The following is a 26536-nucleotide window of genomic DNA, read 5'->3' as shown; positions in this document are numbered from 1 at the left end:
AACTAATGGGTCTGATGTGGAACTAATGGGTCTGATGTGGAACTAATGGGCCTGATGTGGAACTAATGGGCCTGATGTGGAACTAATGGGTCTGATGTGGAACTAATGGGTCTGATGTGGAACTAATGGGCCTGATGTGGAACTAATGGGCCTGATGTGGAACTAATGGGCCTGATGTGGAACTAATGGGCCTGATGTGGAACTAATGGGTCTGATGTGGAACTAATGGGTCTGATGTGGAACTAATGGGTCTGATGTGGAACTAATGGGCCTGATGTGGAACTAATGGGCCTGATGTGGAACTAATGGGTCTGATGTGGAACTAATGGGTCTGATGTGGAACTAATGGGCCTGATGTGGAACTAATGGGCCTGATGTGGAACTAATGGGTCTGATGTGGAACTAATGGGTCTGATGTGGAACTAATGGGCCTGATGTGGAACTAATGGGTCTGATGTGGAACTAATGGGTCTGATGTGGAACTAATGGGCCTGATGTGGAACTAATGGGCCTGATGTGGAACTAATGGGCCTGATGTGGAACTAATGGGTCTGATGTGGAACTAATGGGCCTGATGTGGAACTAATGGGCCTGATGTGGAACTAATGGGCCTGATGTGGAACTAATGGGTCTGATGTGGAACTAATGGGCCTGATGTGGAACTAATGGGGCTGATGTGGAACTAATGGGCCTGATGTGGAACTAATGGGCCTGATGTGGAACTAATGGGCCTGATGTGGAACTAATGGGGCTTACATAATCACAACAACAGAAAAATAGTGCCTTCTGGTGTCAAAACACACACACTCACACACTCACACATACACACACACACTCACATATACACACACACACTCACATATACACACACACACTCACACACACACACACACACACACACACACACACACACACACACACACTCACACATACACACACACACTCACTCACACATACTGATGTTGCTGCACATGCTTTCCCAGCGGTAGGTAAAGTCTATAAAAAGGAGATTGTGTAGCTTGTTGTTTTGACAGATATAACACTGTTATAATTCCTGGCTAACACATCCCCAAGCCCCTCTGTACATTCATCTATTACAATAATAACCCCTAAAATGAGAACAGAGTTCATCACTTAAGTGTCATTATCACCCTGTCACACACACACACACACACACACACACACACACACACACACACACACACACACACACACACACACACACACACACACACACACACACACACACACACACACACACACACACACACACACACACACACACACATACATACATATACAGAGAGAGAGATAGACAGACAGACAGACAGACAGACAGACAGACAGACAGACAGACAGACAGACAGACAGACAGAGATAGATAGAGAGAGAGAGAGATACAGACAGACAGAGATAGAGAGAGAGCTAGAGAGAGATACAGACAGACAGAGAGCTAGAGAGAGAGCTAGAGAGAGAGCTAGAGAGAGAGTGAGAGTTACAGACAGACAGAGATAGAGAGATAGAGACAGACAGATTAACCCTTTAACTGGCACACCAAGAAATACATATACAGAGAGAGAGATAGACAGACAGACAGACAGACAGACAGACAGACAGACAGACAGACAGACAGACAGAGATAGAGAGAGAGAGAGAGAGATACAGACAGACAGAGAGCTAGAGAGAGAGCTAGAGAGAGAGTGAGAGTTACAGACAGACAGACAGACAGATTAACCCTTTAACTGGCACACCAAGAAATACATATACAAATGTGTATTGAGCCTCTTGGTCTTAAACACACATGGTTATGGACTTCAAGACAAATCACCATGTCAGTTGAAATGTAATATATTTTCGGTTTGCATCTCATCGGAAAGTATTCAGCCCAAGGGGCTGTCATGTGCCTTTTACTGAGAAGTGTCTCCACCCTACCATAAAGGCCTGATTGGTGGAGTCCAGTAGAGTTGGTTGTCCTTCTGGAAGGTTCTCCCATCTCCACATAGAACTTTAGAGCTCTGTCAGACTGACCATCGTGTTCTTGGTTACCTCCCTGACCAAGGCCCTTCTCCCCCGATTGCTCAGTTTGACCGGGCAGCCAGCTCTAGGAAGAGTCTTGGTGTTTCCAAACTTCTTCCATTTAAGAATGATGGCTGCCACTGTGTTCTTGGGGACCTTCAATGCTGCAGAAATGTTTTGGTACCCTTCCCCAGATGTGTGCCTCGACACAATCCTGTCTCTATGCTCTATGGACTCTATGGACAATTCCTTCAACCTCACGGCTTGGTTTTTGCTCTGACATGCATTAACAACTGTGGAGCCACGTGTATAGACACGTGTGTGTGCCTTTCCAAATCACGCCCAATCAATTGAATTTACCAATCTAGCATTAGAGTTGGGATTATGGTTCATTGTTTAGCTAGCTGGCTAGCTAGCAAGCTACACTTGCTACACTTGCTCCACTACGCAATTACCCATTTCACTGTACCGTTTACACCTTCTGTATCCTGTGCATGTGACAAATAAACTTTGGTGCAGGTCATGTTGTTCTTCTCATTACCGTGTCTGGTAAACACACGCTATATCAAATCAAATCAGTCCGATTAGGCCAAGGACTAGATAAAGTGCATTTTTTAACTGTAGTTTTTCCTTATTGTAGGCAACTACTTTCACTACTTTTAGTCTTGAAATCTTTGGTTGTTTACAAACACTACTCACTCTGTTTAGCACATGGCCTCACATGTGGGTGGGACTACGGCTTAAGAGGGTGTGAACGATGCTGAATGGGTGTAGACGAAGACGAGCTCTCCAGTAGGTGTACCAAAAACATTCACAGGCAATTTTCTCAAAAGTGGGGTTACAAGTTTATCAACATTCAAAGCAGAATTACTTTCCCATTGTTCCTCAACTGTACTGCGTGATATAAAATATGTCAAACAAAATGCATGTTTCATTTCATTTAAAATGATTGTCGAAATTAGCTCAACCTCCGGTTGCCTGTCAAAGGGTTATACTAAATAAACAAACGGAATCTCCATAATGTGTGTTTTCACACATCTTGATATAATCCCCGTCTAATAAAAAACACTCCCATTGGTTGATCTGGGTTCTTATATTTAGTACAGCCTTCCCTATTGGCTGGAGACAACAGTGGCCAGTGGAGCAGGGTGAAATTGCCCCCCTGGACTCCTGATCTTGGTTCAGTATGGCATTTTCCCCACTAATGGTTAAGGTTAGGAGTGGAAGAGTGGAAGCTGATCCTAGATCTGTACCAAAGGGAAACTTCACCCAGAGCAGTGGGTAGTAGATGTAGGTGGTTGGTATATCATATAGTTCGATAGAGGGCACGCTTGCCAGAAAGCCGGCTGTTGTAACGTATACGAGTCGGAAAGCAAGTTGAATAATAAACGGAACATCGAACAACGAAACACGAGTATAGACATGGAACACACAAACAGAGTCAATAACACCTGAGGAAATAACCAAGGGGAGTGACAGATATAGGGAAGATAATCAAGGAGGTGATGGAGTCCAGGTGAGGGTCATGAGGCGCAGGTACGCGTAACGATGGTGGCAGGTGTGCGTAATGATGAGATTACCGTTCTCACCGTTCTCTCTCCTGACATAGAACCATGAATACCTGATTGCAGGTAAATACTGAGGTAAAAACACACACACACACAGACACAGACACTGACACAGACACACAGACATACACAGCCCCTATACCACCCGTCTCTCCTCTTTTCCTACACTCCCTCTTTCACATTTAGCTCGCTTCCTTCGATCGCTCTTCACTTCTTTAAATCATCCACCCGTCATCTGTCCATCTGTTCCCCACAGCTCCGATGCCAGATGACAAACATCCCCCTTCTAACACTTGTTTATCTGCTCTGTCTATCCGAATGAGAGACACACAATATTGGGAGACGCGCACACATTGGGAGACACACACACACGCACGCACACACACACACACACACACACATACACACACACACACACACACACACACACACACACACACACACACACACATATGTAACTGGTTCTGACATGTGCCAAAGGCAAGGACAAGGCTCATGAGACAAGTCCTGGTATCCTCTAGATGACCTCCCCCCCTTCCGCCAACCTGTCCCTCTAGGTGACGCCCCCCCCCCCCCCCCACTCACACACATCACCGCTGTGATGCTAGTTCCTAGAGCTATGCCATCTGCCCCCCTCCCACGCACGCACGCACATACACACATGCACACACACACACAGAAGACTGTCCCCATGCTTGAACACACAAGAACCGAGAGAGAAAAGAGAGAGAGAATGTGTCTGAGATGTCTTGGCAGAGAAAGAGAGAGAGAGAGAGAGAGAGAGAGAGAGAGAGAGAGAGAGAGAGAGAGAGAGAGAGAGAGAGAGAATTTGTCTGAGATGTCTTGGCAGAGAGAGAGAGAGAGAAAGACAGAATGTGTCTGAGATGTCTTGGCAGTGAGAGAGAGCAAGAGAGAGAGTGAGAGAGAGAGAGGGGGGGAGAGAGAGAGAGGGGGAGAGAGAGAGAGAGAGAGAGAGAGATAGAATTTGTCTGAGATGTCTTGGCAGAGAGAGAGAGAGAGAGAGAGAGAGAGAGACAGAATGTGTCTGAGATGTCTTGGCAGAGAGAGAGAGAGCGAGAGAGAGAGAGAGAGAGAGAGAGAGGGAGAGAGAATGTCTCTGAGATGTCCTAGCAGTGTCAGTTATTAAGAATCACTGTCTTTCTATTTCTCTCTCTCTGTCTCTTCTCCTTAAAGATGAGAGGCGTCCTAACACGACACTGTCTTCACCGTTCTCTCTGGTTCTCTCTGGTTCGGTGTCTTCCAGTCAGTTTGATTTGGAAGTTGGTGTGTTTTAGCACTACCACTCACACACACTTAAGACTATGCCTCACCCCGCCCTTCAGGTCCCTCAGTAAAGGGAGAAGCTCTCTTGTTATAATCAGATAAATAGATTAAGAAGTACAAGTACCCAGAGTAGAAACACGTTCATTGTCCAGAGAGTGACTGAGAGAGAGACAGAGAGAGAGAGAGAGAGAGAATGAGAGAATTAGAACGACAGATAGAGAGAAAGAGAATGAGAGAATGAGAGAATGAGAGAGAGAGAGAGAGAGAGAGAGAGAGAGAGAGAATGTGAAGAAAGAGAGAACGGTGGAGAGAGAGAGAGAACGAGAGAGATAGAGATTGAGAGAGAACTGGACTGGTCCTTTACTTTAATCAACTGGGTTTAATTAACTATAAGAGGGTTGGTTGGGTCCGTAGGGTTCAGCAGAGTCCAGGCCTTCTCTCTATGACAGCAGCCCATTAGCTGAGTGTGGTGACCCCCGCTGGCTTGCATAATGGATTGACCCGACCTGACAGAGAGAGGTGGCCCAGGGGAAAGACAGACACACACACACGCAGACACACACTCAACACCACCACCTACTGTTCTGTTCTGTTCTGTTCTGTTCTGTACCCACAGCAGCAATAGGAGTCTGGTTAAGTGGAAAGACAATACGATTCAAGCAAGCTATGGAATATCCTAAACTGACTGGGATCTGACTACACTCTTCTCTGCTCCTTCTTTCTCATCTTCCCCCCTTTCTCCATGTCTCTTCTTATCATCTCCCCTCTCTCCCCTCCTCTCTTCTCCTTTACTCTCCTCTCCCTCCCTCCCTCCATCTCCCTCTCCCTCTCCCTCTTATTCTTCCTCTTCCTCTCCTCCCCTCTCCTCTTCTACTCTCTTCTCCTTTACTCTCCTCTCCCTCCCTCCCTCTCCCTCTTCCTCTTCCTCTCCCTCTTATTCTTCCTCTCCTCTCCTCTCCTCTCCTCTCCTCTCCTCTCTCTTCAAATCTTTCCTCCTCTCGTCTCATCTCTCTTGTTCTCCTCTACTCTCCTACCTCCTCTCCTCCCTTCCTCTATTTTCTCCATTGTATTAGTTTGATTGACAGGTTGAGGACTACATCATTTATTTACCTCACATTTCCTGGTTACTTCCTGTGCAGCATCCCAAATTGCATCCTATTCCCTATTAAGTGGGCCTGATCAAATGTAGTGCACTATATAGTGAATAGGGTGCCATTTGGGGTGCACATCCTGGTTTAGCCCAATCCCAGAATGCCATGCAGGGTCCCTGCAGCACCAATCAGAACACAGTTTATTAAACCCCCAGGACACATACACATGTATGCACACACTCCCACTATTTTAATTCCCTGCCAGTGTCCCATTCATGTTTAATGCATAATGAATCAATGATTCATAGAGAGAGAAGAGACAGAGAGAGAGAGAGAGAGAGACAGAGAGAGAGAGAGAGAGAGAGAGAGAGAGAGAGAGAGAGAGACAGAGAGAGAGAGACAGAGAGAGACAGAGAGAGAGACAGAGAGAGAGAGAGAGAGAGAGAGAGAGAGAGAGACAGGGACAGGGACAGAGAGAAAGGAGTGAAATGAGGATATTTTGGGCTGCTTACCCATTAATACAGTATAGTCTCATTCATACAGTATAGTCTTAACTCTATTCATTCATACAGTATAGTCTCATTAATACAGTATAGTCTTAACTCTATTCATTCATACAGTATAGTCTCATTAATACAGTATAGTCTCATTAATACAGTATAGTCTTAAATCTATTCATTAATACAGTATAGTCTCATTAATACAGTATAGTCTCATTAATACAGTATAGTCTTAACTCTATTCATTAATACAGTATAGTCTTAACTCTATTCATTAATACAGTATAGTCTCATTAATACAGTATAGTCTCATTAATACAGTATAGTCTTAACTCTATTCATTAATACAGTATAGTCTTAACTCTATTCATTAATACAGTATAGTCTCATTAATACAGTATAGTCTCATTCATACAGTATAGTCTTAACTCTATTCATTCATACAGTATAGTCTTAACTCTATTCATTCATACAGTATAGTCTTAACTCTATTCATTCATACAGTATAGTCTCATCCATACAGTATAGTCTTAACTCTATTCATTCATACAGTATAGTCTTAACTCTATTCATTCATACAGTATAGTCTTAACTCTATTCATTCATACAGTATAGTCTCATTAATACAGTATAGTCTTAACTCTATTCATTAATACAGTATAGTCTCATTAATACAGTATAGTCTCATTCATACAGTATAGTCTTAACTCTATTCATTCATACAGTATAGTCTTAACTCTATTCATTCATACAGTATAGTCTTAACTCTATTCATTCATACAGTATAGTCTCATTAATACAGTATAGTCTCATTAATACAGTAGTCTCCTTCATACAGTATAGTCTTAACTCTATTCATTCATACAGTATAGTCTCATTAATACAGTATAGTCTCATTAATACAGTATAGTCTTAACTCTATTCATTCATACAGTATAGTCTTAACTCTATTCATTCATACAGTATAGTCTCATTAATACAGTATAGTCTCATTAATACAGTATAGTCTCATTCATACAGTATAGTCTCATTAATACAGTATAGTCTCATTCATACAGTATAGTCTCATTAATACAGTATAGTCTCATTAATACAGTATAGTCTCATTCATACAGTATAGTCTTAACTCTATTCATTCATACAGTATAGTCTTAACTCTATTCATTCATACAGTATAGTCTTAACTCTATTCATTCATACAGTATAGTCTTAACTCTATTCATTCATACAGTATAGTCTCATTAATACAGTATAGTCTTAACTCTATTCATTCATACAGTATAGTCTTAACTCTATTCATTAATACAGTATAGTATCATTAATACAGTATAGTCTTAACTCTATTCATTAATACAGTATAGTCTCATTAATACAGTATAGTCTTAACTCTATTCATTAATACAGTATAGTCTCATTAATACAGTATAGTCTTAACTCTATTCATTAATACAGTATAGTCTCATTAATACAGTATAGTCTCATTCATACAGTATAGTCTTAACTCTATTCATTCAGACAGTATAGTCTTAACTCTATTCATTCATACAGTATAGTCTCATTAATACAGTATAGTCTTAACTCTATTCATTCATACAGTATAGTCTTAACTCTATTCATTCATACAGTATAGTCTTAACTCTATTCATTCATACAGTATAGTCTCATCCATACAGTATAGTCTTAACTCTATTCATTCATACAGTATAGTCTCATCCATACAGTATAGTCTTAACTCTATTCATTCATACAGTATAGTCTTAACTCTATTCATTCATACAGTATAGTCTTAACTCTATTCATTCATACAGTATAGTCTTAACTCTATTCATTCATACAGTATAGTCTCATTAATACAGTATAGTCTTAACTCTATTCATTAATACAGTATAGTCTCATTAATACAGTATAGTCTCATTCATACAGTATAGTCTTAACTCTATTCATTCATACAGTATAGTCTTAACTCTATTCATTCATACAGTATAGTCTTAACTCTATTCATTCATACAGTATAGTCTCATTAATACAGTATAGTCTCATTAATACAGTATAGTCTCATTCATACAGTATAGTCTTAACTCTATTCATTCATACAGTATAGTCTTAACTCTATTCATTCATACAGTATAGTCTTAACTCTATTCATTCATACAGTATAGTCTTAACTCTATTCATTCATACAGTATAGTCTCATTAATACAGTATAGTCTTAACTCTATTCATTCATACAGTATAGTCTTAACTCTATTCATTAATACAGTATAGTCTCATTAATACAGTATAGTCTTAACTCTATTCATTAATACAGTATAGTCTCATTAATACAGTATAGTCTTAACTCTATTCATTAATACAGTATAGTCTCATTAATACAGTATAGTCTCATTCATACAGTATAGTCTTAACTCTATTCATTCATACAGTATAGTCTTAACTCTATTCATTCATACAGTATAGTCTTAACTCTATTCATTCATACAGTATAGTCTCATTCATACAGTATAGTCTCATTAATACAGTATAGTCTTAACTCTATTCATTAATACAGTATAGTCTTAACTCTATTCATTAATACAGTATAGTCTCATTAATACAGTATAGTCTCATTAATACAGTATAGTCTTAACTCTATTCATTAATACAGTATAGTCTCATTAATACAGTATAGTCTCATTAATACAGTATAGTCTCATTCATACAGTATAGTCTTAACTCTATTCATTCATACAGTATAGTCTTAACTCTATTCATTCATACAGTATAGTCTCATTAATACAGTATAGTCTTAACTCTATTCATTCATACAGTATAGTCTCATTAATACAGTATAGTCTCATTCATACAGTATAGTCTTAATTCTATTCATTCATACAGTATAGTCTCATTAATACAGTATAGTCTCATTAATACAGTATAGTCTCATTAATATAGTATAGTCTTAACTCTATTCATTAATACAGTACAGTCTCATTAATACAGTATAGTCTCATTAATACAGTATAGTCTCATTAATACAGTATAGTCTCATTAATACAGTATAGTCTCATTCATACAGTATAGTCTTAACTCTATTCATTCATACAGTATAGTCTTAACTCTATTCATTCATACAGTATAGTCTCATTAATACAGTATAGTCTTAACTCTATTCATTCATACAGTATAGTCTCATTAATACAGTATAGTCTCATTCATACAGTATAGTCTTAACTCTATTCATTCATACAGTATAGTCTCATTAATACAGTATAGTCTCATTAATACAGTATAGTCTTAACTCTATTCATTAATACAGTATAGTCTCATTCATACAGTATAGTCTTAACTCTATTCATTAATACAGTATAGTCTCATTAATACAGTATAGTCTCATTAATACAGTATAGTCTTAAATCTATTCATTAATACAGTACAGTCTCATTAATACAGTATAGTCTCATTAATACAGTATAGTCTCATTAATACAGTATAGTCTTAACTCTATTCATTAATACAGTATAGTCTCATTCATACAGTATAGTCTCATTAATACAGTATAGTCTCATTAATACAGTATAGTCTCATTAATACAGTATAGTCTTAACTCTATTCATTAATACAGTATAGTCTCATTCATACAGTATAGTCTTAACTCTATTCATTAATACAGTATAGTCTCATTAATACAGTATAGTCTCATTAATACAGTATAGTCTTAACTCTATTCATTAATACAGTATAGTCTCATTAATACAGTATAGTCTCATTAATACAGTATAGTCTTAACTCTATTCATTCATACAGTATAGTCTTAACTCTATTAATTCATACAGTATAGTCTTAACTCTATTCATTCATACAGTATAGTCTCATTCATACAGTATAGTCTCATTAATACAGTAGTCTCCTTCATACAGTATAGTCTCATTAATACAGTATAGTCTTAACTCTATTCATTCATACAGTATAGTCTTAACTCTATTCATTCATACAGTATAGTCTTAACTCTATTCATTCATACAGTATAGTCTCATTCATACAGTATAGTCTCATTCATACAGTATAGTCTTAACTCTATTCATTCATACAGTTTAGTCTTAACTCTATTCATTCATACAGTATAGTCTTAACTCTATTCATTCTTACAGTATAGTCTTAACTCTATTCATTAATACAGTATAGTCTCATTAATACAGTATAGTCTCATTAATACAGTATAGTCTTAACTCTATTCATTCATACAGTATAGTCTTAACTCTATTCATTCATACAGTATAGTCTTAACTCTATTCATTCATACAGTATAGTCTTAACTCTATTCATTCATACAGTATAGTCTCATTAATACATTATAGTCTTAACTCTATTCATTCATACAGTATAGTCTTAACTCTATTCATTCTTACAGTATAGTCTTAACTCTATTCATTAATACAGTATAGTCTCATTAATACAGTATAGTCTCATTAATACAGTATAGTCTTAACTCTATTCATTCATACAGTATAGTCTTAACTCTATTCATTAATACAGTATAGTCTTAACTCTATTCATTCTTACAGTATAGTCTCATTAATACAGTATAGTCCTAACTCTATTCATTCATACAGTATAGTCTCATTAATACAGTATAGTCTCATCAATACAGTATAGTCTCATTAACACAGTATAGTCTCATCAATACAGTATAGTCTCATTAATACAGTATAGTCTCATTAATACAGTATAGTCTCATTAATACAGTATAGTCTTAACTCTATTCATTAATACAGTATAGTCTCATTAATACAGTATAGTCTCATTAATACAGTATAGTCTCATTAATACAGTATAGTCTCATTAATACAGTATAGTCTCATTAATACAGTATAGTCTCATTAATACAGTATAGTCTCATTAATACAGTATAGTCTCATTCATACAGTATAGTCTCATTAATACAGTATAGTCTCATTAATACAGTATAGTCTCATTCATACAGTATAGTCTCATTAATACAGTATAGTCTCATTAATACAGTATAGTCTTACTCAACCAAGTAAATCTATTTAACTGCAGTTTCTTCAAAAGTCCCAGTGTAGCACCAGGACAACAACCTCTCCCTCGATGTGACCAAGACAAAGGAGATGATCATGGACTACAGGAAAAGCCGGGCCCCCATTCTCATCGACGGGGCTGTAGTGGAGCAGACCCCCATTCTCATGTGTGTGTGTGTGTGTGCGTGTGTGTGTGTGCGTGCATGCGTGCCTGTGTGTGTGTGTGCATGCGTGCGTGCCTGTGTGTGTGTGTGTGTGTGTGTGTGTGTGTGCGTGCCTGTGTGTGTGCGTGCGTGCGTGCCTGTGTGTGTGTGTGTGTGTGCGTGTGTGCGTGCGTGCCTGTGTGTGCGTGCCCGGTTGCATCACCGCCTGGTATGGCAACTGCTCGGCATCCGACCGTAAGGCGCTACAGAGGGTAGCCAAGCTGCCTGCCATCCAGGACCTCTATATCTGACCTCTCTATAAGGCCCAAAAAATCTCTCTCTCTCTCTCTCTCTCTCGCTAATGGGCTTCATAGGAAACATATGTTTATGTTGCCAAAGCAAGTGAAATGGATAAACAAAAGTGAAATTAACTATAAAAAGTGAACAATTCCATATTATGTCTATATAGAGTGTTGTAAAAATAAACATAAATATGGGTTGTAATCCTCTCTCTCTCTCTCTCTCTCTCTGTCTCTCTCTCTCTCTCTCTCTCTCTCTCTCTCTCTCTCTGCTTGGGGATGATAAGCTGTTGCAGCACTAATCAGGCTTGCCCTAAATTCGCCCATGCCCAAGAGGATTAGTGTGTGTGTGTGAGTTTGTCTGCAAGCATGCATTTTCCATGTATATATAGTACAGCTATCTATACACTATACCCCATAATGATAAAGTGATGTTGGGTTTTTTCAGGGTAAGTCTCTAAGTGCTTATTATTTTCAAAATTCTTCAAGCTCCGTCAAATTGGTTGTTGATCATTGCTAGTCAACCATTTTCAGGCCTTGCCATAGAATTTCAAGTAGATTTTAGTCAAAACTGTAACACAGCCACTCAGGAACATTCACTATCTTCTTGGTAAGCAACTCCAGTGTAGAATGTGGCCTTGTGTTTTAAGTTACTATCCTGTTGAAAGATGTAACTCGTCTCCCAGTATCAGGTGGAAAGCAGGCTGAAGCAGGCTGAAGCAGGCTGAAGCACGTTTTCCTCTCGGATTTTGCTTTGCTCCATTCCGTTTCTTTTTTTATCCTGAAAAACTCCTCAGTCCTTAATGATTACAAGCATACCCAAAACATGATGCAGCCACCACTATGCTTGAAAATATGTAGAGTGGTTCTCAGTAATGTGTTGTATTGGATTTGCCCCAAACATAATGTTTTTTTACAGTATTACTTTAGTGCCTTGTTGTTGCAAACAGGATGCATGTTTTGGAATATTTGTATTCTGTACAGGCTTCCTTCTTTTCACTCTGTCATTTAGGTTAGTATTGTGTAGTAACTACAATGTTGTTGATCCATCCTCAGTTCTCCTATCACAGCCTTTAAACTCTGTAGCTGTTTTAAAGTCACCATTAGCCTCATGGTGAAATCCATGAGTGGTTTCCTTCCTCTCCGGCAACTGAGTTAGAAAGGACACCTGTATCTTTGTAGTAACTGGGTGTATTGATACACCATCCAAAGTCTAATTAAGTACTTCACCATGCTCAAAGGGATATTAAATGTTTTTTTGTGTTTTTTTGACCTATCTACCAATAGGAGCCCTTCTTTGTGAGGCATTGGAAAACCTCCCTGGTCTTTGTGGTTGAATCTGTGCTTTAAATTCACTGCTCGACTGAGGGACCTTACAGATAACTGTATGTCTGGGGTACAGAGATGAGGTAGTCATTAAAGAATCATGTTATACGCCGATATTGAACACAGTCCAGTCCATGCAACTTATTATGTGACTTGTTAAGCACATTGTTACTACTGAACTTATTTAGGCTTACCATAACAAAGGGGTTGAATACTTATTGACTAAAGACATTTCAACTTTCCATTGTTTTATTAATTAGTACACATTTTGAAAAACTAATTCCACTTTCACATTATATGGTGTAATGTGTGACAACAACAACAAAAAATCGATTTAAATCAATTTGAAATTCAAACTGTAACACAACAAAATGTGGAATAAGTCAAAGGGTATGAATACTTTCTGAAGGTTCTGTACATATAGTATAGTATATAGTATAGTATATAGTATAGTATATAGTATAGTATATAGTATAGTATATAGTATAGTATATGGTATAGTATATAGTATAGTATATAGTATAGTATAGTATATAGTATAGTACATAGTATAGTATAGTATAGTATATAGTATATGGCATATAGTATAGTATATAGCATAGTATAGTATAGTATATAGTATAGTATACAGTATAGTATATAGTATAGTATATCGTATAGTATATAGTATAGTATATAGTATAGTGTATAGTATACTATATAGTATACAGTATAGTATAGTATATAGTATATAGTATAGTATATAGTATAGTATAGTATATAGTATAGTATATAGCATAGTATATAGTATAGTACATAGTATAGTATAGTGTATAGTATAGTGTATAGTATATTATATAGTATATAGTATAGTATATAGTATAGTATAAAGTATAGTATAGTATATAGTATATAGTATAGTATAGTATATAGTATAGTATATAGTATAGTATATAGTATCGTATATAGTATAGTATATAGCATAGTATAGTACTGTACATAGTATAGTATATAGTATAGTATATAGCATAGTATATAGTATAGTATATAGTATAGTATATAGTATAGTATATAGTATAGTATGTAGTATAGTATAGTATAGTGTAGTATATAGTATAGTATGGTATATAGTATAGTATATAGTATAGTATATAGCATAGTATATATCACAGTGTAGTATAGTATATAGTATAGTGTATAGTATAGTATATAGTATGGTATATAGTATAGTATAGTATATAGCATAGTATAGTATACAGTACAGTATAGCATATAGTATATAGTATAGTATAGTATATAGTATAGTATATAGTATAGTATATAGTATAGTATATCATATAGTATATAGTATAGTCTATAGTATAGTGTATAGTATAGTATATAGTATACAGTATAGTATAGTATATAGTATATAGTATAGTATAGTATATAGCATAGTATATATAGTATAGTACATAGTATAGTATAGTGTATAGTATAGTATATAGTATAGTATAGTATATAGTACAGTATAGTATATAGTATAGTATAGTATGTAGTATAGTATATAGTATATAGTATTGTATATAGCATATAGTATAGTATATAATATAGTATATAGTATATGATGATGACCTGTGACATAATATAAGTAAATACACATGTTCAATTGTACTGTATGCATGAACAGCATCCTGTACATCAGTAAATAAATGTACAACCAGGTAGTACTAGACCTTACAAGACCCTGTATTCATGTACCGTATGTGCTGTATCCCAATGACATCCTATTCCCTAGAAAATAGTGCACTATTTAGGGAATAGTGGGTCATTTGGGATGCATCCTATGTGTACTGTAACGACTTGTAAATATGGAATCATTAATAAATAAACACACACACACACACACACACACACACACACACAACAGGCTCATATTATATTGCAATAGACGTTGAATGGATTTCAAGCTGTTGTTGTTGTTGTTGTTGTTGTTGGTGAATTTGTTTGTTTGTTTGTGCCATGACGGGAATAACAACCCACACGGGACAAGGGTATAAGGAGGAGAGGTGTCTGGGAAAGGGGGATCAGGGTAATATTGAGGTATCAGACTTTCTAGGACATTAACCTACTTCCTCTCCTCTAAACAGCTCTGTGACACACTGCCCAGCCAACAACACCCCCCCTCCAAAACACCCCACACCTCCTCCCATCCCTAACCCCCCCTCCAAACACCCCACACCTCCTCCCATCCCCAATCCCCCCTCCAAACACCCCACACCTCCTCCCATCCCCAATCCCCCCTCCAAACACCCCACACCTCCTCCCATCCCCAACCCCCCCTCCAAACACCTCACACCTCCTCCCATCCCCAACCCCACCTCCAAAACACCCCACACCTCCTCCCATCCCCAACCCCCCCTCCAAAACACCCCACACCTCCTCCCATCCCCAATCCCCCCTCCAAACACCCCACACCTCCTCCCATCCCCAATCCCCCCTCCAAACACCCCACACCTCCTCCCATACCCAACCCCCCCTCCAAACACCTCACACCTCCTCCCATCCCCAACCCCACCTCCAAACACCCCAGCCCTCCTCCCATCCCAACCCCCCATACAAAACACCCCCCCAACCCCAATCCTCCCTCCAAAACACCCCACACCTCCTCCCATCCTAACCCCAACCCCCCCTCCAAAACACCCCACACCTCCTCCCGTCCCAATCCCCACCCCCCCTCCAAACCCTAACCCTAACCTCTCCCATCCCACCCCCACCCCCTCCAAAACACCCCAGCCCTCCTCCCATCCCATCCTAACCCCCCTCACAAACACCCCACAACTCCTCCCATCCCAACCCCACCCCCCCCCCCCTCACAAATACACCACCCCTCCTCCTATCCCCACCCCCTCACAAACACACCACCCCTCCTCCTATCCCCCCTCCTCACAAACCGCTGCCCCCCTCCCTCCCGTCTCTCTCTAAACCCCTGGAGCATGTCTGTGGAAAACAAACCGTGTGTTAGTTATTTAGTTAGGAGACATGACCTGATTCTAACTGGCTTGCTGATCCACAGACTAGGCTGTCATACCTTCATACCGACCTGGTGTCACACTGGGATATTTGGTCATGCTGGCACTGAACACAAGGGGCACTGTTTTCAAACCCCACCGAGCCGTCTGTAATCCAAAGGTTAGCAAATCCCATAGAGAACGCTAACTACATGCTAACGTTTTGCAAACATTTTATACAGTCTCTGACCGAAACTATTGCACAGCAAGGTTCTTGATCCAGGAGGGGATTCTCTGCTGTTACCGAGCGAAGATTGATTTTGGAAGAAGCTAACCACTTAGCTAGATAGCGAACTAGCTACTAAATTAGCAAACCAAATGCACAACAGTAGAGCATTTTTTAAACAGTTTACTTAATAGTTGTAAGATATCTAGGCTGGTAAACATTTCGTTGTGAATTCCATACGGTAACTAGATCACCCCATGCTGCACCACAGTGAGTGACTCAGAAGGCTCCTGTCTCTCATCGTTGTCTGCTTGTAAACAAACACCACGCTACTGGGGACTGACTACCAGTAAGCTTCATAATGAACAAAATGGTGAAATAAAGAACAGAATGTTCTTTACCTCCTAACGTATTATACAAGTTGACAGCAGGTATTTACTACAAAAAGTAGCTACAAAATATTACAATTTATTACAAATCTTAAAATACATAGTTTCAATGGTATTGACTGTATTGACAAACCATCTCGTGGCAATTTCCAAATACCCCAGTAAACGGTATTTACCGTATTCCGCCCAAACCTCGTCCAGACACACCGAAACAAACTGTCTCCTAAAATACTCTGTAGCAGGTCAGGGAGAAACAACATTGTCTCCTAAAATACTCTGTAGCAGGTCAGGGAGAAACAACATGGTCTCCTAAAATACTCTGTAGCAGGTCAGGGAGAACAACATGGTCTCCTAAAATACTCTGTAGCAGGTCAGAGAGAACAACATGGTCTCCTAAAATACTCTGTAGTAGGTCAGAGAGAAACAACATTGTCTCCTAAAATACTCTGTAGCAGGTCAGGGAGAACAACATGGTCTCCTAAAATACTCTGTAGCAGGTCAGAGAGAACAACATGGTCTCCTAAAATACTCTGTAGCAGGTCAGGGAGAACAACATGGTCTCCTAAAATACTCTGTAGCAGGTCAGAGAGAACAACATGGTCTCCTAAAATACTCTGTAGCAGGTCAGAGAGAACAACATGGTCTCCTAAAATACTCTGTAGCAGGTCAGAGAGAACAACATGGTCTCCTAAAATACTCTGTAGCAGGTCAGAGAGAACAACATGGTCTCCTAAAATACTCTGTAGCAGGTCAGGGAGAAACAACATTGTCTCCTAAAATACTCTGTAGCGGGTCAGGGAGAACAACATGGTCTCCTAAAATACTCTGTAGCAGGTCAGAGAGAACAACATGGTCTCCTAAAATACTCTGTAGCAGGTCAGAGAGAAACAACATTGTCTCCTAAAATACTCTGTAGCAGGTCAGGGAGAACAACATGGTCTCCTAAAATACTCTGTAGCAGGTCAGAGAGAACAACATGGTCTCCTAAAATACTCTGTAGCAGGTCAGGGAGAACAACATGGTCTCCTAAAATACTCTGTAGCAGGTCAGAGAGAACAACATGGTCTCCTAAAATACTCTGTAGCAGGTCAGAGAGAACAACATGGTCTCCTAAAATACTCTGTAGCAGGTCAGAGAGAACAACATGGTCTCCTAAAATACTCTGTAGCAGGTCAGAGAGAACAACATGGTCTCCTAAAATACTCTGTAGCAGGTCAGGGAGAAACAACATTGTCTCCTAAAATACTCTGTAGCGGGTCAGGGAGAACAACATGGTCTCCTAAAATACTCTGTAGCAGGTCAGAGAGAACAACATGGTCTCCTAAAATACTCTGTAGCAGGTCAGGGAGAAACAACATGGTCTCCTAAAATACTCTGTAGCAGGTCAGGGAGAACAACATGGTCTCCTAAAATACTCTGTAGCAGGTCAGAGAGAAACAACAGGGTCTCCTAAAATACTCTGTAGCAGGTCAGAGAGAACAACATGGTCTCCTACAATACTCTGTAGCAGGTCAGAGAGAAACAACATTGTCTCCTAAAATACTCTGTAGCAGGTCAGAGAGAACAACATGGTCTCCTAAAATACTCTGTAGCAGGTCAGGGAGAACAACATGGTCTCCTAAAATACTCTGTAGCAGGTCAGAGAGAACAACATGGTCTCCTAAAATACTGTGTAGCAGGTCAGAGAGAACAACATGGTCTCCTAAAATACTCTGTAGCAGGTCAGAGAGAACAACATGGTCTCCTAAAATACTCTGTAGCAGGTCAGAGAGAACAACATGGTCTCCTAAAATACTCTGTAGCAGGTCAGGGAGAAACAACATTGTCTCCTAAAATACTCTGTAGCAGGTCAGGGAGAACAACATGGTCTCCTAAAATACTCTGTAGCAGGTCAGAGAGAACAACATGGTCTCCTAAAATACTCTGTAGCAGGTCAGAGAGAACAACATGGTCTCCTAAAATACTCTGTAGCAGGTCAGGGAGAAACAACATTGTCTCCTAAAATACTCTGTAGCAGGTCAGAGAGAACAACATGGTCTCCTAAAATACTCTGTAGCAGGTCAGGGAGAACAACATTGTCTCCTAAAATACTCTGTAGCAGGTCAGGGAGAACAACATGGTCTCCTAAAATACTCTGTAGCAGGTCAGAGAGAACAACATGGTCTCCTAAAATACTCTGTAGCAGGTCAGGGAGAAACAACAGGGTCTCCTAAAATACTCTGTAGTAGGTCAGGGAGAAACAACATTGTCTCCTAAAATACTCTGTAGCAGGTCAGAGAGAACAACATGGTCTCCTAAAATACTCTGTAGCAGGTCAGGGAGAACAACATGGTCTCCTAAAATACTCTGTAGCAGGTCAGAGAGAACAACATGGTCTCCTACAATACTCTGTAGCAGGTCAGAGAGAAACAACATTGTCTCCTAAAATACTCTGTAGCAGGTCAGAGAGAACAACATGGTCTCCTAAAATACTCTGTAGCAGGTCAGGGAGAACAACATTGTCTCCTAAAATACTCTGTAGCAGGTCAGAGAGAACAACATGGTCTCCTAAAATACTCTGTAGCAGGTCAGAGAGAACAACATGGTCTCCTAAAATACTCTGTAGCAGGTCAGAGAGAACAACATGGTCTCCTAAAATACTCTGTAGCATGTCAGAGAGAACAACATGGTCTCCTAAAATACTCTGTAGCAGGTCAGGGAGAAACAACATTGTCTCCTAAAATACTCTGTAGCAGGTCAGGGAGAACAACATGGTCTCCTAAAATACTCTGTAGCAGGTCAGAGAGAACAACATGGTCTCCTAAAATACTCTGTAGCAGGTCAGAGAGAACAACATGGTCTCCTAAAATACTCTGTAGCAGGTCAGGGAGAAACAACATTGTCTCCTAAAATACTCTGTAGCAGGTCAGAGAGAACAACATGGTCTCCTAAAATACTCTGTAGCAGGTCAGGGAGAACAACATTGTCTCCTAAAATACTCTGTAGCAGGTCAGGGAGAACAACATGGTCTCCTAAAATACTCTGTAGCAGGTCAGGGAGAACAACATGGTCTCCTAAAATACTCTGTAGCAGGTCAGAGAGAACAACATGGTCTTCTAAAATACTCTGTAGCAGGTCAGGGAGAACAACATGGTCTCCTAAAATACTCTGTAGCAGGTCAGGGAGAACAACAGGGTCTCCTAAAATACTCTGTAGCAGGTCAGGGAGAACAACATGGTCGAAAACAAGATCGACCTGCTCTTTATCCTTGAACAACAAAAAGTATTGTTTATCAGGGGACAGCAAGATTTTTCCTTAGAGTGCACACACACATGCTACTAAAATACACACAAACACACACACATGTTACAAAAACATACACGCACACACACACACACAAGCGCATTCGTGCACACACTCAAACATGCATTGTGATCAGACTAAGGCAGCAGATGGTGTGTTACATGTGTGTGACGCTCTCAATCTGGGTCAGAGGTCAAGTGCTAAAGGTCAAAGGTTACAGACTACTGCAGGGGGATTAATATGACATCACGCACACACACACACACACACACACACACACACACACACACATTTGACACTGCCTGCCAAGGCTTTTCTATCTGCTGTCTCAACTGCTCTACCCGTTTACTCTTAACTGAACAAAAATAGAGTTTGGACAAGAGAGAAAGAGACAGAGAGAGAGAGACAGAGAGAGACAGAGAGACAGAGAGAGACATAGAGACAAAGAGAGAGAGACAGAGAGACAGAGAGAGATAGAGAGACAGAGAGAGAGAGATAGAGAGAGACAGAGAGAAAGATACAGAGAGAGACAGAGAGAAAGATACAGAGAGAGACAGAGAGAAAGAGACAGAAAGAGACAGAGAGAAAGCGACAGAGAGAGACAGAGAGACAGAGAGAGAGAGATAGAGAGAGACAGAGAGAAAGATACAGAGAGAGACAGAGAGAAAGAGACAGAGAGAGACAGAGAGAAAGCGACAGAGAGAGACAGAGAGAAAGAGACAGAGAGAGACAGAGCAAACTAGAATGCTATTTGGCCCTAAACAGAGAGTACACAGTGGCAGAATACCTGACCACTGTGACTGACCCAAACTTAAGGACTTGACTATGTACAGACTCAGTGAGCATAGCCTTGCTATTGAGAAAGGCCGCCGTAGGCAGACCTGGCTCTCAAGAGAAGACAGGCTATGTGCACACTGCCCACAAAATGAGGTGGAAACTGAACTGCACTTCCTAACCTCCTGCCCAATGTATGACCATATTAGAGACACATATTTCCCTCAGATTACACAGATCCACAAACAATTCGAAAACAACCCCAATTTTGATAAACTCTCATATCTACTGGGTGAAATTCCACAGTGTGCCACCACAGCAGCAAGATTTGTGACCTGTTGCCACAAGAAAAGGTCAACCAGTGAAGAACAAACACCATTGTAAATACAACCCATATTTATGTTTATTTATTTTCCCTTGTGTACTTTAAATATTTACACATCATTACAACACTGTGTATATATATATATATATATAACATTTGTAATGTCTTTATTTTTTTGGAACTTTGTGAGTGTAATGTTTAGTGTTCATTTTTATTGTTTATTTCACTTTTGTTTATCCATTTCACTTGCTTTGGCAACGTAAACACATGTTTCCCATGCCAATAAAGCCCCTTGAATTGAATTGAATTGACAGAGAGAGAGACAGAGAGAGACAGAGAGAGAGAGAGAGAGAGAGAGAGAGAGATACAGAGAGAGAGGCAGAGAGAGAGAGACAGAGACAGAGAGAGAGAGAGAGAGAGAGAGAGAGACACAAAGAGAGACAGAGAGAGAGAGAGAAAGAGAGAGAGAGAGAGAGAGAGAGAGCGGCAGAGAAAGAGAGACAGAGAGAGACAGAGAGAGAGAGCGAGAGAGAGAGAGAGAGACAAAGAGAGACAGAGAGAGAGAGAAAGAGACAGACAGAGAGAGACACAGAGAGGCAGAGAGAGAGAACACACTTCCTCCAGAATAGCCGTATTTGACCATGTCCACACTGGTTCAACCATTACCATCCATCACTAATTAACCCCATTTCCACACTGAATCGATGACAATCAATGATTTCAGGCCAGGCGCGCATACAAACACACACACAGACACACACACACACACACACACACACACACACACACACACACACACACACACACACAACAGATGTCTTCCTGTGTGTGAGTCATGTACAGTAGTTTTGGCCCTGAGACTCGAACTCTCCCTCCAGAGTACACAGTGACCTCCACCCTCCCCCATCTTCCAAACACACACAATATTCTCTTGCTTCCTGGTTGGAAAAAAGCTCTACAGGTGCCCAGGCCAGAACATAATTGTTCTCTCTGCCTCTGCAGATGTAATGGTTGAACCAGTGTGGACATGGTCAAATACGGCTATTCTGGAGGAAGTGTGTTCTCTCTCTCTCTCTCTCTCTCTCTCTCTTTCTCTCTCTCTCTCTCTCTCCCTCTCTCTCTCTCTTCCCCCTTCTCTCTCTCTCTGCCTCTCTCTCTCTCTGCCCCCTTCTCTCTCTGTCTCTCTCTCTCTGCCTCTCTCTCTCTCTGCCTCTCTCTCTCTCTGCCTCTCTCTCTCTCTGCCCCCTTCTCTCTCTGTCTCTCTCTCTCTGCCTCTCTCTCTCTCTGCCTCTCTCTCTCTCTGCCTCTCTCTGCCTCTCTCTCTCTGCCCCTCTCTCTCTATGTGTGTCTCTCTCTCTCTGCCTCTCTCCCTCTCTCTGCCTCTCTCTCTCTCTCTCTGTCTCTCTCTGCCTCTCTCCCTCTCTCTGCCTCTCTCCCTCTCTCTGCCTCTCTCTCCCCCTCTCTGCCTCTCTCTGCCTCTCTTGCTCTGCCTTTCTCTCCTTTATACCGCTTTCCCTGCTTTCTCCCTCTCTCTTACCTCCTCTTTTCTCTCTCTCCATCTCAAATTTTATTCAACGTATTATTTATTCTGTGACCTTTGACCTTGTTTGTGGAGAGGGAGAAAGAGAAAAGAGTGATAATGAGTCAGAAGAAAATGTGTAGGAGAGGGGGAAGGAGTGTGAGAGAGGTAGAGGAGAGAGAGGTTGAAGAAGAGCTCTTTAAAACAGAAGGATGAACATAGGGGGATGGATATTAGTCAGCAGTTTTTCGTGAGAGAAGGAGAGAGAGGGAGGGGGCTAGAGGGGAGAGAGAGAGAGAGAGAGTGGAGAGAGAGAGAGGGGAGAGAGGGAGTGAGGGGAGGGAGAGAGGAGAGAGAGGGGAGAGAAAGGGAGTGAGGGGAGGGAGAGAGGAGAGAGAGTGGAGAGAAAGGGAGTGAGGGGAGAGAGGGAGAGAGGGGAGAGAGAGGGGAGAGAGGGAGGGAGAAAAGGGAGAGAGAGGGGGAGAGAGAGAGAGGGACCGAGGAGAGAGGGAGAGAGGGAGTGAGGGGAGAGAGGGAGAGAGGGGAGAGAGAGAGGGGAGAGAGGGAGTGAGGGGAGGGAAAGAGGAGAGAGAAAGGGAGTGAGGCTAGAGGGGAGCAATGAAGCGTTGCAATGTTCAGTCAGCAAAATCAATGTCCCAAAATGCCCACACAACACACACACACACACACACACACACACACACACACACACACACACACACACACACTTACAGACATTGCTCTGTCAGAGTCTCCAGTAGTTATATAATACCCAATACCACAATATAACATGGGATGAAGGGAAGGAGGGGGAGGGAGGATGTTGTCCTCTTTTTAGGAGACTAAATCCAATCAAACACTCCCTGTTCCCTCTCTCCTTTCCCTGTTCCCTCTCTCCTTTCCCTGTTCCCTCTCTCCTTTCTCTGTTCCCTCTCTCTGCCTCCGGCTCAGGGCTGGGCAGGCGGCAGCTAATTGACTTATCCATTATTGATTGGTTTGGGCTTTCACACTGTTAACGTCTATTACTGCCTGCCCACTAATGGAGCCCATCCCTGCAGGTAAACCACCCTCTTTCTCTCTCTCTCTCTCTCTCTCTCTCTCTCTCTCTCTCTCTCTAACTTTCTTTCTAACCTCCTCCCTCTCCCTCCCTCCCTCTCTCCCTGCCTCCCTTCCCTACCTCCCCTCCCTCCCTCCCTCCCTCCCTGCCTCCCTCCCTCCCTCTTTCCCTCTCTCCCCTCCCTCACCTCCCTCCCCTACCTCCCTCCCCTCACCTCCCTCCCTTCCTCCCTCCCTCACCTCCCTCCCTCCCCTCCCCACCCTCTATCTCTGTTGTGAATATTTTCTGAGGGACCTTGGAAGTAGTACAAGGCTAAAATGCTAAAAGACACATCTACCTCTGATAAACACTGACCTGAGACACATCTACCTCTGATAAACACTGACCTGAGACACATCTACCTGATAAACACTGACCTGAGACACATCTACCTGATAAACACTGACCTGAGACACATCTACCTCTGATAAACACTGACCTGAGACACATCTACCTCTGATAAACACTGACCTGAGACACATCTACCTCTGATAAACACTGACCTGAGACACATCTACCTCTGATAAACACTGACCTGAGACACATCTACCTCTGATAAACACTGACTATAGAGACACACTTAGGGTTGCCAGACCAGAAATACTGTAAAACTGTAAGAAACTGTCAGATACTGTACAAAATAAACGGTCAGATACTGTACAAAATAAACTGTTAGATGCTGTACGAAATAAACTGTTAGATGCTGTACAGGAAGGGCTCTGCTAAAGTGCAGTTTTCTAAACAAACTTAATATTAAGTCCCCCACACAAAACCAAGAACATGTGACAAACAGCACACACACACACACACACACACACACACACACACACACACTCATTAAAGGCAGAAACCAAATCATTCTAAGTACAGTAACATCTGCTGTGGTTGTTTCTCTGTCTGTCGCTGAGAGAGTAAAACATACTTCATCCACATGGGCTGAGAGCACACACACACACACACACACACACACACACACACACACACACACACACACACACACACACACACACACACACACACACACACACACACACACACACACACACACACACACACACAGACAGACAGACACACACACACACACACAGACAGACAGACAGACAGACAGACAGACAGACAGAGGGGCCACAGTAACCTATGCTTCAGAGAAGGAGGGGCCACAGGAACCTATGCTTCTGAGGGGGAGGGGCTACAGTAACCCATGCTTCAGAGGGGGAGGGGCTACAGTAACAGTAAAAGACACATGGACAGAAGCCACTCCTCAGTAAAAGGCACATGACAGAAGTCACTCCTCAGTAAAAGGCACATGACAGAAGTCACTCCTCAGTAAAAGGCACATGACAGAAGTCACTCCTCAGTAAAAGGCACATGACAGCCCTCTTGGAGTTTGCCAAAAGGCACGTAAACACGTGAGAAACGAGATTCTCTGGTCTGAAGAAACCAAGATTGAACTCTTTGACCTGAATTCCAAGCGTCACATCTGGAGGAAACCTGCCACCATCCCTACGGTGAATGATGGTGGTGGCAGCATCATGCTGTGGGGGATGTTTTTCAGCGGCAGGGACTGGGAGACTAGTCAGAATCGAAGGAAAGATGAACAGAGCAAAGTACAGAGAGATCCTTGATGAAAACCTGCTCCAGAGTGCTCAGGACCTCAGACTGGGGCGAAGGTTCACCTTCCAACAGGACAACGACCCTAAGCACACATCCAAGACAACACAGGAGGTTGAGGACTATTTTTTTTTTCACCAATTTTTGTTTTGTTTTGTGTATGTCCATTACATGAAATCAAAAACAAAAATCAATTTAAATTACAGGCTGTAATGCAACAAAATAGGAAAAACGCCAAGGGGGATGAATACTTTTGCAAGGCACTGTACTTATGTAAGTTGTTTCATTTTTTATACGTTTACAAAAAATTATAAAAACATGTTTTTTCTTTGTAGTTATGGGGTATTGTGATGTCATTATGGGGTATTGTGATGTCATTATGGGGTATTGTGATGTCATTATGGGGTATTGTGTGTAGATTGATGAGGGGGGGGGGGGGCAATTTACAGTTTTTTCCAACTACTTACACACAAAATCTTTTCATGTCACACGATTTTTGAAACCTCTCACTCAAAGTGCAAAACTACACACCAAATATCCAAAACCATAAGCTATTTCTCAGCCTTTGACTCAGTTGTCAATTGCATAAAACACTTTTTTCAAAACACTACACACAATTCTCTACCTAAAACACAAAAATCTAACAGGAAGTGACTTTCTTTCCTTTTCCAAACACAACCAATCAAAATGCTACACTTATTCACCAGGTCACACACACACTCCTCACATGTGCAAACACTAATAGCTTAACTGATCACTAACCAATCACTGCTTTACTGTAGTATAGGCCTATAAATAGGTCAAAGGTCAGATTACCTGTTTTGAACAATGGATGCCAACAATGGACAGAGAGCAAGAGGAGTAGGAGGGAGGGGAAGAGGAAGAGGAAGAAGAGAACGAGGGCAAAGAAGAGAAGGAAGGAGAGCCATCTCTGATAAGATTAGGGCAACACTTGTTGATCATGTGATCAATCACGGTTTGGCACATGTGAGGAGTGTGTGTGTGTGACCTGGTGAATAAGTGTAGCATTTTGATTGGTTGTGTTTGGAAAAGGAAAGCAAGTCACTTCCTGTTCGATTTTTGTGTTTTAGGTAGAGAATTGT

The 26536-nt window shown here is 40.9% G+C and overlaps 1 protein-coding gene across 2 annotated transcripts in view; it reads right to left on the bottom strand.

The window, feature by feature from the left end:
* sema4f (sema domain, immunoglobulin domain (Ig), transmembrane domain (TM) and short cytoplasmic domain, (semaphorin) 4F) overlaps positions 1 to 26536 on the bottom strand; it is a 93859-nt gene that overhangs the window by 21873 nt on the left and 45450 nt on the right. The gene's annotated exons all lie outside the window — the stretch shown is intronic.

Source organism: Oncorhynchus mykiss, chromosome 9 (assembly GCF_057628025.1).
Source record: "Oncorhynchus mykiss isolate SJ-2025 chromosome 9, ASM5762802v1, whole genome shotgun sequence".
NCBI classification, from domain to species: Eukaryota; Metazoa; Chordata; class Actinopteri; order Salmoniformes; family Salmonidae; genus Oncorhynchus; species Oncorhynchus mykiss.
The sequence above is the reverse complement of the archived record's forward strand: the minus strand, read 5'-3'. Positions and strand labels throughout refer to the sequence as shown.